Source organism: Hyperolius riggenbachi, chromosome 3, assembly GCF_040937935.1.
Source record: "Hyperolius riggenbachi isolate aHypRig1 chromosome 3, aHypRig1.pri, whole genome shotgun sequence".
Lineage (NCBI taxonomy): Eukaryota > Metazoa > Chordata > Amphibia > Anura > Hyperoliidae > Hyperolius > Hyperolius riggenbachi.
The window spans coordinates 348,945,472-348,959,826 of NC_090648.1; the positions used below are offsets into that span (position 1 = coordinate 348,945,472).

The following is a 14,355-nucleotide window of genomic DNA, read 5'->3' on the forward strand; positions in this document are numbered from 1 at the left end:
GTGCTCGGATACCCTCAATCACGAATTCCAGTAATCACGAATTCGACTCCGCCCACTTACAAATTGACTCATGATCACGAGTAGCAAGGGATATCTGACTCGAGTGCAGTTTTGAGTCCAATAACCGCATGTAATCACGAATCACGAGTCCGTATTTGTGATTAATAACCCGCCGACTTTAATGGTTAATAGCAAAGCCCCCTTACATGGTAGGAACACCAGATTTGCCAGATATGTTAGGAAGAACAGTGGGAACAAGAGGAATTTTTTTTTCAAAAAGACCTTATAGTTTTTGAGAAAATCGATTTTAAAGTTTCAAAGGAAAAAAAGTATACATTTAAATGCGGTAAATGACAGTTAATGTATTAACCGCATTTAAGTGTATCCTTTTTTCCTTTGAAACTTCAAAATCGATTTTATCAAAAACTATAAGGTCTTTTTGAAAAAAAAATTCCTCTTGTTTCCGCTGTTCTTAACATATCTGGCAAATTTGGTGTTTCTAGCATGTAAGGGGGCTTTGCTATTAACCACTAAAGTCAACGGGTTTTTAATTACGAATACAGACTAGTGATCACGAGTCAGGTAACGAGTGCATTAGTGATCGGCATTCGTGATCGAGAGCCGATCACTAATGCCGATTACGACCTTGCTTTGCTATTAACCATTAAGTCAGCAAAAAAAAAACCTCATACTCATAATTGTGAACTTATGGTTCCTGATTATGGTTATGAACGTAACAAAATTATGCATTTTGATTTTGCATTGATGATTGTGCAAAATTCATGCTCATCACTAGGGGGGTTTGGCCAGCTCCGCGTATCGGGACTTGCGACTGCAGCCCGCACTATTATGACTACAGCGCCATGTCTGGTGCTGCCATGTCTGCTCGCCTGCCATAATCTGCAAGAAATTTACAGTGCTGCACTTGGAATGCTGCATCACGTGAACTCCACGGCGGACTGCACTTCCATCACAGTATTGCATATATAATTGCACCCTAAAATTCTTTTGGAGTCCAGTACTCCTGGAGGACTGCACAAGGCCCCCTCTCCCCACTTCCCCAGCGGACATTGTTCCAGAAACACTTACTTGAATACACTATCAGACATATAGTTACTTGCATGCTATTTGACTGTGGTGTATACACAGCCCTTGGGAACAGTTTAGTGGATCATTTTTATTGCTTACACCCAAAATCTGTGAAACTATTGCATAAAAACTTTGCATCCATTAACAGGAACGTATATTGATGGAGCTCTGTTATCCCTCATTAAGCTTTGCTTATACTCTCAAGCACACTTTGATTGTTTGGCTGGCCAGCTGTTATGTCATTATTATAGGGACTTACGGTCGATACCTTGACTAAGTTGTTGTGTGTTTAGGTGACATTAGTGCTCGCCATTTTAACTTAACCTCTTGACAACCAGCTAACGCGGCGTAAACTGGTCGTCTGCGGGTTACCATGGAAACGGCCGCTCGATCGAGCGGCCTTTCCATGTCAGTTCACGGAGGGTGTCTCCATGAACAGCCGGAGAGCCGCCGATCGCGGCTCGCCGGCAAAATGAAGAAGAAGAAATCCCCGCTGTTTACATCATACGGCGCTGCTGCGCAGCAGCGCCGTAAGGCAGATCGGCGATCCCCGGCCTCTGATTGGCCGGGGATCGCCGGCATCTGATAGGCGGAAGCCTATCCTTCAATGCGCAGGACGGAACTCCGTCCTGCGCATTACGGAGAGAGGGAGGGAGGGAGGTAAGGAGGCAGAGGGCGGAAATGGCTGCGGAGGGGGGCTTTGAGGAGCCCCCCCCGCAAAACGCAGATGGCCGGCGGCGATCAGACCCCCCCCCCCGGCAGGACATCCCCCTAGTGGGGAAAAAAGGGGAGGGGGGGGGGGGGGGGAAGTCTGATCGCCCTGCCTGCTATCTGATCTGTGCTGCGGGCTGGAGAGCCCACGCAGCACAGATCAGCCAATACAGCCCTGGTCGGCAAGTGGTTAATGTACAGGCCCTTTTCCGCTAGCAATCACAAATCACAAACTTACGCGGTTGCGATTTTTTCATTAATTTTTTTATGCGATTTTTCATCTGCATTGCATTATCCCTCTTACAATCACTCCAAAAAGCGATTGCGATTTGAGATTTACAAATCGAATCACTATGGTGGAAAATACTACTCATGATTTCTATGATAAAGTAGCAACCCTAGCAATTTAAAAATCACTAGCAATTTGCGATTTTGTGATTTAGTTGTGCAGTGGAAAAAAAAGCCCTATTTTCTGCAAACCCTTTGTGATTAATACAATTTTGAATTTTTAAGATAATTTTGGCTATTTACGGTATATATTTTCTGTGATAGCCGATATACTTATATACCAGGATACCAGGGTTTGAATCTCGGCATTTCCTGCTCAGTAAGCCAGCACCTATTCAAAAGGGAGACTCCCTAACACTGCTACTGCCTATAGAGTACAGCCTAGTGGATGCAGCTTTGGCGCTTTGAGTCCACCAGTAAAAAAGTGCAATGTAAATGTTCAATGTCTTGTCTTGTCAACCTACCTCTTCCCTCTACTCCCTCCTCTGGAGCACTGGAGGAGGCAAACCAGGTCTGCTCTGTGTTCCTAGTGAAAGACTGGTTGGATCCTCCTTCTAGCTCCTCCCTGGCTACATCATGCTGGTGATAATGTGATAAGGGGAGTAGTTTGGGCTGATTGCAGATAGCCATTTAGACCAGCCAAGCAGTATCTGGCAACAGCATAGGCAGTGAGCATTGCACACCCAGCCAGCAGCCAAGTAATATACTGTAAAATGATGAATAATGCAAAATGGGATTGTACATTGCAAATGCAAACTAAGATAAATCCCAAATACTATGCATAAAAAAAACACAAGCCTGAACCAGGGCTCTTATGTAACGGTCAGTCTTCTAATCAGCATTCTTGTAGGAGGAAGCCAAATCCCTCACTTGATCAATATACATTTGGTAATTGAATGAACAGAATGATTGTTCACGGAATACATAAGGTAACAGACTGTTTCCATGTCTCTTCGTATTATCTGAAAGTTTAGAAAGCCATATCGTTGAGTGCTTGACTTGGCAGGCTGGTCCTCTCTGGCCAGTCAAATTTACTGCCGACATTCCAAAGCCTATAATTAAACTACACTGAATATAGCATTTGGAATAAAAAAAAAATCCTAACATTTAGTTCTTCCTTCCTGACAGTGACCCTGAAATAACCTTGAACAGTAGCAAACTGAGCATACCATGATACAGCATATATTCAGTGAAAACTGCATGACTAGACAACATCAGCTAAACGCAACAGAAGTACTACCAGTGTAAGAGTGCCAGGAGGTAGTCATCCAATGTAAAAACAAAGTTCCAGTTATCTGACCTTTCCAGCTTCCCACTGGCGTAACTACTGGGGATGCAAACCCATCAGCTGCAGGGAGCCCGGGGCCCCTCTGGGGCCCGCCAGCCGTGTGCGGGGGAGCGCTAACGCCCTCCCGATTGTGGGACCCCCCAGCCAGGTGTGGAACTGGCCATGGCGTCTAATAGACGCCGGGCCAGTTCATTCCCCGCAGCCTGCAGTCTCCCGGGAGGCAGAGCAGGGCTACGGCAAGATGGCTGCCGAAGCCCTGCACTGGAGACTATTTGTGTCTCCAGTACAGGGCTTCGGGCGCCATCTTGCCATAGCCCTGCACTCTGCCTGTCAGCGCGGGAGATGTGCTGCAGGAGGATAGTCGGGGAGCTGCGAGCCAGATGCCGGGAGAGGAGACTTCTGTCAGGTGAGTTCATTGTTTCTTTTTTTCACAGGTGCATTTTTTTTTCTGGACACTGCTGCCCACATTGCAATTTTCTGGTGTCTGCTGCCCACATTGCGATTTTCTGGTCACCGCTGCCCACATTGCAATTTTCTGGTCACCGCTGCCCACATTGCAATTTTCTGGTCACTGCTGCCCACATTGCAACTTTCTGGTGTCTGCTGCCCACATTGCAACTTTCTGGTGTCTGCTGCCCACATTGCAACTTTCTGGTGTCTGCTGCCCACATTGCAACTTTCTGGTGTCTGCTGCCCACATTGCAACTTTCTTGTGTCTGCTGCCTACATTGCAATTTTCTGGTCACTGCTGCCCACATTCAGTGCTGGTCGTAATGGAAAAATCTATGCTTACTGATCATTACGCGTAATTTTATGCTATTACGCATTACGCAATTACGGTTACGGCGTAGGAAATTATCTATGGTTCATCACTGTAATAACGCGGTAACTTACGCAGTTATGCGTAAGGATACCGTAATGTAGGCGCTTACACTACGATATTACGCGTAGTGTCGTAATACCCATTAATGTGTATTTTTTGACGCATACGGACGATGTGTACGCAATGGCCATCAATGTGACAGCTATTGCGTACACATCATTCGTATGCGTCAAAACGTACGCTTATATACTGAAGGGCGGGAGAAGATACTATTGGTTGCTTAGGATGTTGACTGATTGGCTACTCTTAGAAAAGGGGAGTTTTTACTTTAGTAATTACACGTAAAATTACGCGTAAGTCTTCGTAAAATTACACATACCTAGCAATTACGGTAGACAGTGTAATTACGATACCACTTAACTCCTTACGCGTAAATCATTACGCGTAAGACCGTAAGTTACGCACAGCGCTTATGCGTAAATTTACATTGAATTACGATGCGTAATTACGCTCATGCGTAATGTCGGCCCAGCACTGCCCACATTGCAATTTTCTGGTCACTACTGCCCACATTGCAATTTTCGGGTCACTGCTGCCCACATTGCAATTTTCTGGTCACTGCTGCTCACATTGCAATGTTCTGGTGTCTGTTGCCCACATTGCAATTTTCTGGTGTCTGTTGCCCACATTGCAAATTTTCTGGTCACTGCTGCCCACATTGCGATTTTCTGGTCACTGCTGCCCACATTGCTATTTTCTGGTGCCTGCTGCTCTCATTAAGATTTTCTGGTGTCTGCTGCCCACATTACGATTTTCTGGTGTCTGCTGCCCACATTACGATTTTCTGGTGACTGCTGCCCACAATTCAATTTTCTGGTGACTGCTGCCCACATTGCGATTTTCTGGTGTCTGCTGCCCACATTACGATTCTCTGGTGACTGCTGCCCACATTGCGATTTTCTGGTCACTGCTGCCCACATTATGATTATTTTCTGATGACTGCTGGCTGGTGCCCACATTACGATTATTTTATGGAGAAATGCTGCCCGCTTTACGATTCATTTCTGGTGAAATGCTGCTCAATTTATGATTAATTTCTGGTGAATTGCTGCTCAATTTATGATTAATTTCTGGTGAAATGCTGCCCACTTTACGATTATTTTATGGTGAAATGCTGCCCATTTTACGATTCATTTCTGGTGAAATGCTGCCCAATTTACAATTCATTTCTGGTGAAACATTTCTGCATTAGGATTATTTTATGGTGAAATGCTGCCACATTAAGATTATTTGGTGCCTATGGGGGGGGGGGGGGGGGGCATCCTCATTTTTGCAGGGGGGCCCAGTGATTTCTAGTTACGCCCCTGCTGAGCTTCCCTATTGGTCCTGTAGGGTGATGCATAACTTAAGTAATCATGAGGGAAGCTCAGATGCTCATTTCATTTACATTTGGAACTGCTGAACACATTTAGACATTCAGTTTTCCCTCAGGCTAGATTCACAGTGGGACGTTGCGTTTTGATGCCACGTTAAAGTCGCACCGCAAGCTTACAACGCAACGCGCCCAAAAAGTGGCAACGCAGCGTTACCGTCACATACAGCAGATACAGTAAAAAATACAGGCAATGAAAAGTATGCTTCCAAGTCATTACTGAGCATGTGCAAACAGTCCAACGCAGCTAATAACGTGTATAACGCACTGCATGCAGTACTTTTACTTAACGTGCAGCGTTAGACACCAACGCAACGTGTGCACTGTGAACAGGGCATTGATTTTTCATTGCAGTGAGTTATTCTGCGTTAAATGCTGTTTTAACGCGCGACTTTAACGTCCCACTGTGAACTTAGCCATAAGGTAAACTAGATTATGTACTTCCACTATTGTTCATATCTGGGTTTCCCCATTTGCAAACTTATGCCACCTAATAGCTTTTTCAAAATCCAGTCCAGGTTTTTGGAAACCTTTGTGTCCTCCTGTGTTCTCATCTGGTCTCCAACCTTACTAAATCAAATCTTTGGTGTCATTATCTCCTCTGTCCTTCTCTCCTAAGTCATTATATTTTTAATTCAACACAATTAAACTCATGACATTTGAATTACAAATTAGATAATTACTGGCCAGTATTATTGACATGTTGAAATAGCCCTTCACTCACAAAGTGAAGAGAGTGTCTCCTGAGTTGCATACTAGTTCTGGGATAGTGCTGTACAGCAAAGTATTAATTCAAATTAGTCATCTGATGTGCAGACTACAATCTGACTTTCAAAGGTCTTTCACACAAATGATCTGGCTGTGAACACAGTTAGCACAACTGAGCATACATGTTTGTTTCTGCAGGAACGTAAGGCAGCATCTTACCACAGCAAGATCATCAGTAGTAAGTAACTAGGAAAAACAATCTGAAGGTTTATCTTAGCCAGGTGCTACCTCTGACAAGGACCACATTGGCCGGTATTGTCTAAGCAGATGACCCCCATACTGGCCGACTCAGCCATCCTGACATACCAGCCCTCAAAGAAACAAGAGGTTAAAAAAGACTGGTATGGGGGAAACAATGAAGGGGAGATTAACTGATGAGATTATGTTGATTGTAATTTTGTATTTTAAAAAAGGGGTAAAAAATAAAGAAAGAAACATCAGTTACGTGATGCGTAGTAGTAAAGAAAACACTGAGAAAAATCTATATAAATTGCTCACCAATACACCTAAAAGCAGTTTCTTAACACTTAGGCTGGTTTCACACCAGGACGTTGCGTTTTAGGGGACGTTAAGGTCGCATAATGTGCCCCTAACGCAACGCCTGGTGGTGTTGGAGCAGGACGCTGCCAAGAGCCGCGTTACAAGCAGCTCTTGGTGCGCCTGCTCTGTCTAAGGCACTGCGGAGACCACATGAGCGGAGCTCTCCGCATCACGTGGTCCCGCCAGCCAATCAGTGGCCGCTCCAAGAAGAAAACACTGCAAGTGCAGTGAATATTAAGTAGCCATGTGCCTGGCTACGTAGCGGCCTCTCCCCGCCTCCTCTCCGCCCCCAAAATAAAAAAACCCACCTGTACTGAGCATGTGCAAACAGTCTAACGTGGCTTTGCCGCGTGTAAAGTACTGCATGTAGTACGTTATCAGGACGTGCTGCGTTACAATGTAACGCAACGTGGGCACTGTGAACAGCCCATTGATTTTTCATTGCTGTGCGGTGGGGTGCGTTACAGGCTGCTCTAACGTGCGCCTGTAACGTCCCACTGTGAAACCAGCCTTAGGGAAACAAAGCCAGATTGGAATTTCTTGTGGGTCTGTTAAAGGGATATTTGTGTAAACAGGTCTGCAGAACTTTAACATACTCATGGCATACTGTAAATTGTTTCTATTCAAAAAGGTATGTCCCACCATCATAGGGAACCGAATTAGCCATGACCCAAAATGTGTCTTGGAGTATTGGACAGAAGAGAGTAAAATTAAAGTGTGTACCATTGTAAAATACATAGGCAAAGCTGTGGTTTAATGTATAAGCCATGACTGAAAATATGACCAACTAAAGGGCACTGTGATGAAGCGTGGATGCAAATTTGGTGAAAAAATAAGCCACTATTTTAGACAAGAAAGAAATCAGCTGTAACTTTCACTTCCTGTAAAAACAAACAAACAAAAAAAAAAAACCTTACTGGTACATCATTTTGAAAAGGACCAATTTCACTTAAAGTGAAATTCGGTCTCAGTTGTTAAGTTCAAGGATATCAATCTTACCTTTCATGGTTGTACATCGTTTCTGGTGCATTTTCTGCTGGGATCCAGTAAGAAGTTGGAGGTGTGCACATCTTTTGGCTTGGCATCTAAATACACCAATGTGGCATGTTATGGTCAATGTTTTTAGGAAGTGATGATTTAGAGAATAAACTAAGAAATGTGACTATATTTCTGACTATATTGATGGCCTTGTAGAGTACCTTCTCAAGTAAAGTGACATCCTGGAACTCATCCTTTGTCAGAAGGCATTTCATGTGCATGCCAGAGCCATGTTCCTGCTTAATCTCTCCCCATTCCTCCTAAGCTCATCCCCTTGTCTTAAAGGACAACTGAAGTGAGAGCAGGGGCGTAGCTAGAAATGACTGGGCCCCATAGCAAAAAAAAATTATGGAACGACCTTCCAACCACACGGACCTCGGACCTCCCACCCAAACATTTTGTGGGGAAATCTGATTTCCCCACAAAATGCAACCAGATTGTCAGCAGGTTTCCCTACAATGTGCAACCAGATTGTTGGCAGATTTCCCCACAAATTGCAATCAGATTGTCGCCAAATTTCCCCACAAAATGCAATCAGATTGTCGCCTGATTTCACCACAAAACGCAGTATATGTAGTTAGGTCTATAGTGGGCTAACATTAATTACCTGGAGGGAGGGTGGTTGGGCAGGCTGGCACACTATCTGCGGTGCAGGCATTGCACTGGGTAGGCAGTTAGGTAGCTGGGTGGGAGGGTAGGCAAATAGGTAGACGGGTGGGCAGTTAGGTAGCCGGGTGGGAAGTTAGGTAGAAGGGTGTGCAGTTAGATAGCCGGGTGGGAAGTTAGGTAGCCGGGTGGCAGGGTGGGCAGTTAGGTAGCTGGGTGGCAGGGTAGGCAGATAGGTAGCTGGGTGGGAAGTTAGGTAGCTGGGTGGGAGGGTAGGCAGATAGGTGGCAGGGTAGGCAGTTAGGTAGCTGGGTGGGCAGTTAGGTAGCCGGGCAGGCAGTTAGGTAGCTGGGTGGCAGGGTAGGCAGATAGGTAGCCAAGTGGTCAGCTAGGTAGCTGGGTGGGCAGTTAGGTAGCCAGGTGGGCAGTTAGGTAGCCGGGTGGGCAGTTAGGTAGCCGGGTGGGCAGTTAGGTAGCCGGGTGGGCAGTTAGGTAGCCGGGTGGGCAGTTAGGTAGCCGGGTGGCAGGGTGGGCAGTTAGGTAGCCGGGTGGGCAGTTAGGTAGCCGGGTGGGCAGTTAGGTAGCCCTTGTTAGGTGGCAGGGTGGGCAGTTAGGTAGCCGGGTGGCAGAGTGGGCAGTTAGGTAGCCGGGTGGGAGGGTGGGCAGTTAGGTAGCCTCAGTTAAGTGGCAGGGTGGGCAGTTAGGTAGCCGGGTGGGAGGGGAGGTAGCTGAGTAGTTAGTGGAGTAGCTTAGGGTCCCGACCCTCATCCCCCCTGCCTCACCTGGGGTCCCCCCTCCTTCCATCAGCGGCGAGAGATGGCCCCACGGCAGCCCTACGTCACAGGGGGCCCGCAGCTACCTGTCCTGAGAGGACTTTTTTTTTTGTTTATTTTCGCTGGCCAGCCAGGGCCCCCCTTCCTCACCTCGGTCCCCCCCCGCCTCACCTCGGGTCCCCCCTCCCGGGCTACGGTGTCCCCACTGTATTGCTGCTCGCAATAAACCAGGAAGCGGTGCGAGCAGCAATACAGAGGAGACAGCGTAGCCCGGAGGCAGCTGAACCTCTAGCAGCTGTTTACCCCGCCGGAGCTTTCTGTATATGCCGCTCTCTCGCCGCTGAGGGGGGACCCGAGGTGAGGCGGGGGGGGGGGGGCGCCGAGGTGAGGGAGGGGGGCCCAGGACGGCCAGTCGGTGAAAATAAAAATAAACAAACAAAAAGTCCTCTCAGGACAGGTAGCTGCGGGCCCCCTGTGACGTAGGGCTGCCGTGGGGCCACATAGCAACGCTATGGCGGCTATCCCCATTGCTACGCCACTGAGTGAGAGGTATATGGAGGCAGCCACATGCATTTCATTTTCAACAACCCCATTTGCCTGGCAGTCCTGCTGATCGCTTTGTCTGCAGTAGTGTCTAAAATCACACACCATAAACAAGCATGCATCTAATCTTGTCAGATCTGTTAATGTCAGAAACACCTGATCAGCTGCATGCTTGTGCAGGGTCTAGGACTAAGGGCTCTTTCACATCAGCCAACGCGTGCAGGAGCCGTTCTCCTGCACGCGTTGTCTGCCTGCGGCGTGTCGTCGGGTATCTGCGGTGCGACGCAATCAGGGGCGGTAGCTGGTAATTAAACCCGACGGAAAACGCCGGCTCGCGGGTGCGTTGGACGAAAAACTGTGCCCGGGTGCGTCGGAACAGCAACGCATCGAAACGCAGCGTCGGGTGTGAAAGGTAAAATGAAAGTCTATGGACTTTCATTTCACCTTGGTTAAAGCAAACGTTAGCCGTTTGCGTTAACGCTCAAAATCGCTGCAAGTGTGAAAGAGCCCTAACAGAATTAGAGGCAGAAGATCAGCAGGACAGCCAGGCAACTGGTATTGCTTAAATAGACATAAATATGGCAGCCTCCATATACTTTTAGCTTTAGCTGTCCTTTAGTCATGTTAGAGCTGGAGCTGAAAAATTCAGTGCCAACTTATATGTCCAGGGAACATGTTAACGGTTGTTGCTGAAGTGAGAGCGTCCAATGGATCGCACAACTTACTGCAAATACTAGGTTCCAGATCTGAATGATGAGCGGATCCACGCACTAGATTACTGAAGAATACCATATTTATTGTTCCTACATGCAGAAAAAACACCCCAACCTCCTGATTGTTCACAGACAATAGTTTCGGGGCCACATAGAAGCCCTTATTTGAAGGCATAGGAACAGAAGGCCATGCGGTCTTCTCTGCATGTAGGAGCAATAAATGTTGTGTTCCTCAAGAACAGTGCAGTTTCTAGGCTAAAATGCACCCAGGGCGAGGGTGTAAAAATTGCCCACCCCCCCATAGGTAGCCAAGAATAGGTACCCCAGTATAGGTAGCCAGGCATAGGTGAGCCAGTATAGTTGCCCCCCGCTATAGGTTAGCCAGGTAGGTGCCTCCAGTATAGGTAGCCAGTATAGTTGCCCCCAGTATAGGTTAGATAGGCAGGCGCCCGCGGTATAAGTTAGATAGGTAGGTGCCCCAGTACAGGTTAGCTAGGTGGGTGCCTCTAATATAGGTAGCAAGAATAGTTGCCCCCAGCATAGGTTAGATAGGTAGGTGCCCCCAGTATAGGTTATTTAGGTAGGTGTCTCCAATATAGGTAGCCAGTATAGTTGCCACCTGTATAGGCTAGCTAGGTAGGTAGGTGTCCACAATACAGGTTAGATAAGTGCCCCCAGTATAGGTTAGATAAGTAGCTGCCCCCCCCCCCCAGTATAGGTTAGATAGGTAGGTGCCCCCCAGTATAGGTTAGATAGGTAGCTGCCCCCCAGTATAGGTTAGATAGGTAGCTGCCCCCAGTATAGGTTAGATAGGTAGGTGCCCCTCAGTATAGGTTAGATAGGTAGGTGCCCCTCAGTATAGGTTAGATAGGTAGGTGCCCCTCAGTATAGGTTAGATAGGTAGGTGCCCCAGTATAGGTTAGAATAGGTAGCTGCCCCCCCCCCCCCACCAAGTATAGGCTAGATTAGACAGTTGTTCTCCAGTATAGGTTAGATTAGGTAGCTGCCCCCCCAGTATAGGTTAGATAGGTAGCTGCCCCCCCCCCCCAGTATAGGTTAGATAGGTAGCTGCCCCCCAGTATAGGTTAGATAGGTAGCTGCCCCCCAGTGTAGGTTAGATAGGTAGCTGCCCCCCAGCGTAGGTTAGATTAGGTAGGTGCCCCCCAGTATAGGTTAGATAGGTAGCTGCCCCCAGTGTAGGTTAGATTAGGTAGGTGCCCCCCAGTATAGGTTAGATAGGTAGCTGCCCCCAGCATAGGTTAGATTAGGTAGGTGCCCCCCAGGATAGGTTAGATAGGTAGCTGTCCCCCATAATGGAGGGGGAAGCCGGAGCCACGGGGAGGGCAGCCCGACCTCTACCTCCCTCTCCCGGGCCGCCCTCCGTGCTCCCCCCCTCAGATGCATAGTGAGCAGTCAGGAAGCACTATAAACAACATACCTCCCTGGCTCCAAGCGCCGCTCTCTCGCCGCCGGTCTTCTATCTGCCTACACGCTGATACACACGCTGCTTCTGGCTAAACAGGAAGCAGCGTGTGTATCAGCATGTATACAGAGAGGAGACCGGGGGCGAGAGAGCGGCGCTTGGAGCCAGGGAGGTATGTTGTATATAGCGCTTCCTGACTGCTCACTATGCATCTGAGGGGGGAGCACGGAGGGCGGCCCGAGAGAGGGAGGGAGAGGTCGGGCTGCCCTCCCCGCGGCTCCGGCTTCCCCCTCCATTACAGCGCCCCCCTCCCAACAGCGCCCAGGGCGGCGGCACGCCCCGCACGGCCCTAGAAACGGGCATGCTCAAGAATCTAGTGTGTCGATCTTTCCTGTTTTTGCTGAAGGTAAACACATTGCCTACATAACCTTGTTTATCTTAAGAGGCAGTTATTGAGGGAATATGCAAAAATGTAAAATAGTGGGCATAGCCGAGATACAGATACCACATAACATGATCAGGAGACTCCTGCTTGAGCTATGTGGCAGCATAGCAGTGAACTGAGCAATATAAAGCCATACATAGCAGGAGATTGGAATGAATTGATTGGTTGAAAGCAGGAAGTTTTGAATCAGGATGATACCATTTATTGGCTAACAAAAGGAAAAAAGGGTAAGCTTTTGGTTATAAGCCTTCTTCAGACTATTCCTGTATGGTGTATGGTGACAAGATTTTAAAACACGCAGCTTATATACATTTGAACTTTAGAAGGAGGTGCATAGACTTTAAAAAAAAAAATGTATATATATATATAAATAAATGCCATTCAAATGCATTCATTGCAACAGGACATCAATAGGGTTCTTAAGCCTCATACACACGCTTGACTCAAGTCAGCTGAGGTGGCCGATAACGACTGCCTCAGCTGATAATTAGACGTGTCTACAGCAGACCCTGACCCACAAGTGATCGGCCCGTCAGATCTACTCACCCCCACCAACAACCAATTCATGATGCTCCCCCACTGACTGCGTGACATCACACACATGCTGTTCCATCATCCCTCCGTTCCCCCGCATAGCAACACAGCACGTTGCCAGCTACACAGCTGACATGCATCTGTGCATCCTGACCCAGAGATGTCAGCCAAGGGGATAGTATCCTGATCCACGATGGGAAACATCAATCTCAGATGTGTACACACCTTTACAAGAATGCTTTCTAATAGATAAGAGCCTTTGTTTAGTTTACCCTTACATAGCTAGGACTAAACACTCGTTCATATGCTTGACAATCAAGCATGTGCACTGCTGTCACCGACCCCAAGTGATCCGCCTTGTGGATCTACTCCACCAATCAGGGGCCAACTTGTTTGAAGATGCCACTCTCCCGCCAGCCCCGTGATGTCACGTACATGCTGCTCCACCCATTGTCCCTCTGCTCCCCCGCATAGCTACACTAAGTGTCCTCAGCTACATAGCTGGCACACATTTTTACTGGCAGGCACAGTGATTGGGTACAGATGGGCGACATCAATCACAGGAGTGTATGCTGACAGAGAGATCATAAATGCAGAGTTCCAAAGTTAACTTAGAAACAGAGTGGGTTCTATATTTGTTGAGGGCCTGCGGTGAGCTGATCGATCAACATTCCACCAAGTGGTATTTCAGAGTGGAAATAGTACACCTGGATCACAAGACAGCAGATAACTTTCATTCATTTTAGTTAAAATGTTGCATGTACAGGGGTTATTTTTCAGATCTGACCCAATTGTTGCACTTGAAAAGGGACAAACCTTAACGCTGTAAAGCCCAAAATGGCAGATATGAAACTATTTTAGTGTCCCTTCAGGCTTTTCCTGTTCAGAACTGTTTTGAAAATGTGAGTACAAATGGTAGAGTAAAAAAGGGAATAGTGAAGTAAATAGTATCTCCGTTAAGATGCAAAGTGCCAACAACTGTAATTAGGCCTACTTTGTAATTATTAAAAGCCCTACCAGCATGCCTTCCTCTAAATAAGGGATAAAATAAGCAATAAAAAAAAAGGACCACTTGAGATTTGTTTTCCCCAGCAACAGTCAGTGGCTAATAATTTTTGTGTCAGCACACCAACCAACAACGACCTAATCTTATTCATAGCTCTTGTGCTAAAAGCTTTTGAAAATGAGGGTTTAACAGGAAACAGCTGGTCAGCTCATAACGATGTCAGTGTGATTGCACTGGCATTATAAATCTGTTGTGAAGGCACAATTATGGGTGCTCGTGCACCGTCAGTGTAAGCACTCACGCAAGCTGGATAAGGCTGGAGATTGCTTCTCCTC

At 47.2% G+C, this 14,355-nt stretch overlaps 1 long non-coding RNA gene across 1 annotated transcript in view; it reads right to left on the reverse strand.

The window, feature by feature from the left end:
• LOC137563938 (uncharacterized) overlaps positions 1 to 14,355 on the reverse strand; it is an 83,377-nt gene that overhangs the window by 39,546 nt on the left and 29,476 nt on the right. The window contains exon 2 of the long non-coding RNA XR_011030475.1: positions 7,939 to 8,024. This is a non-coding gene — a long non-coding RNA (uncharacterized lncRNA). The remainder of the gene's footprint in view (positions 1 to 7,938; positions 8,025 to 14,355) is intronic.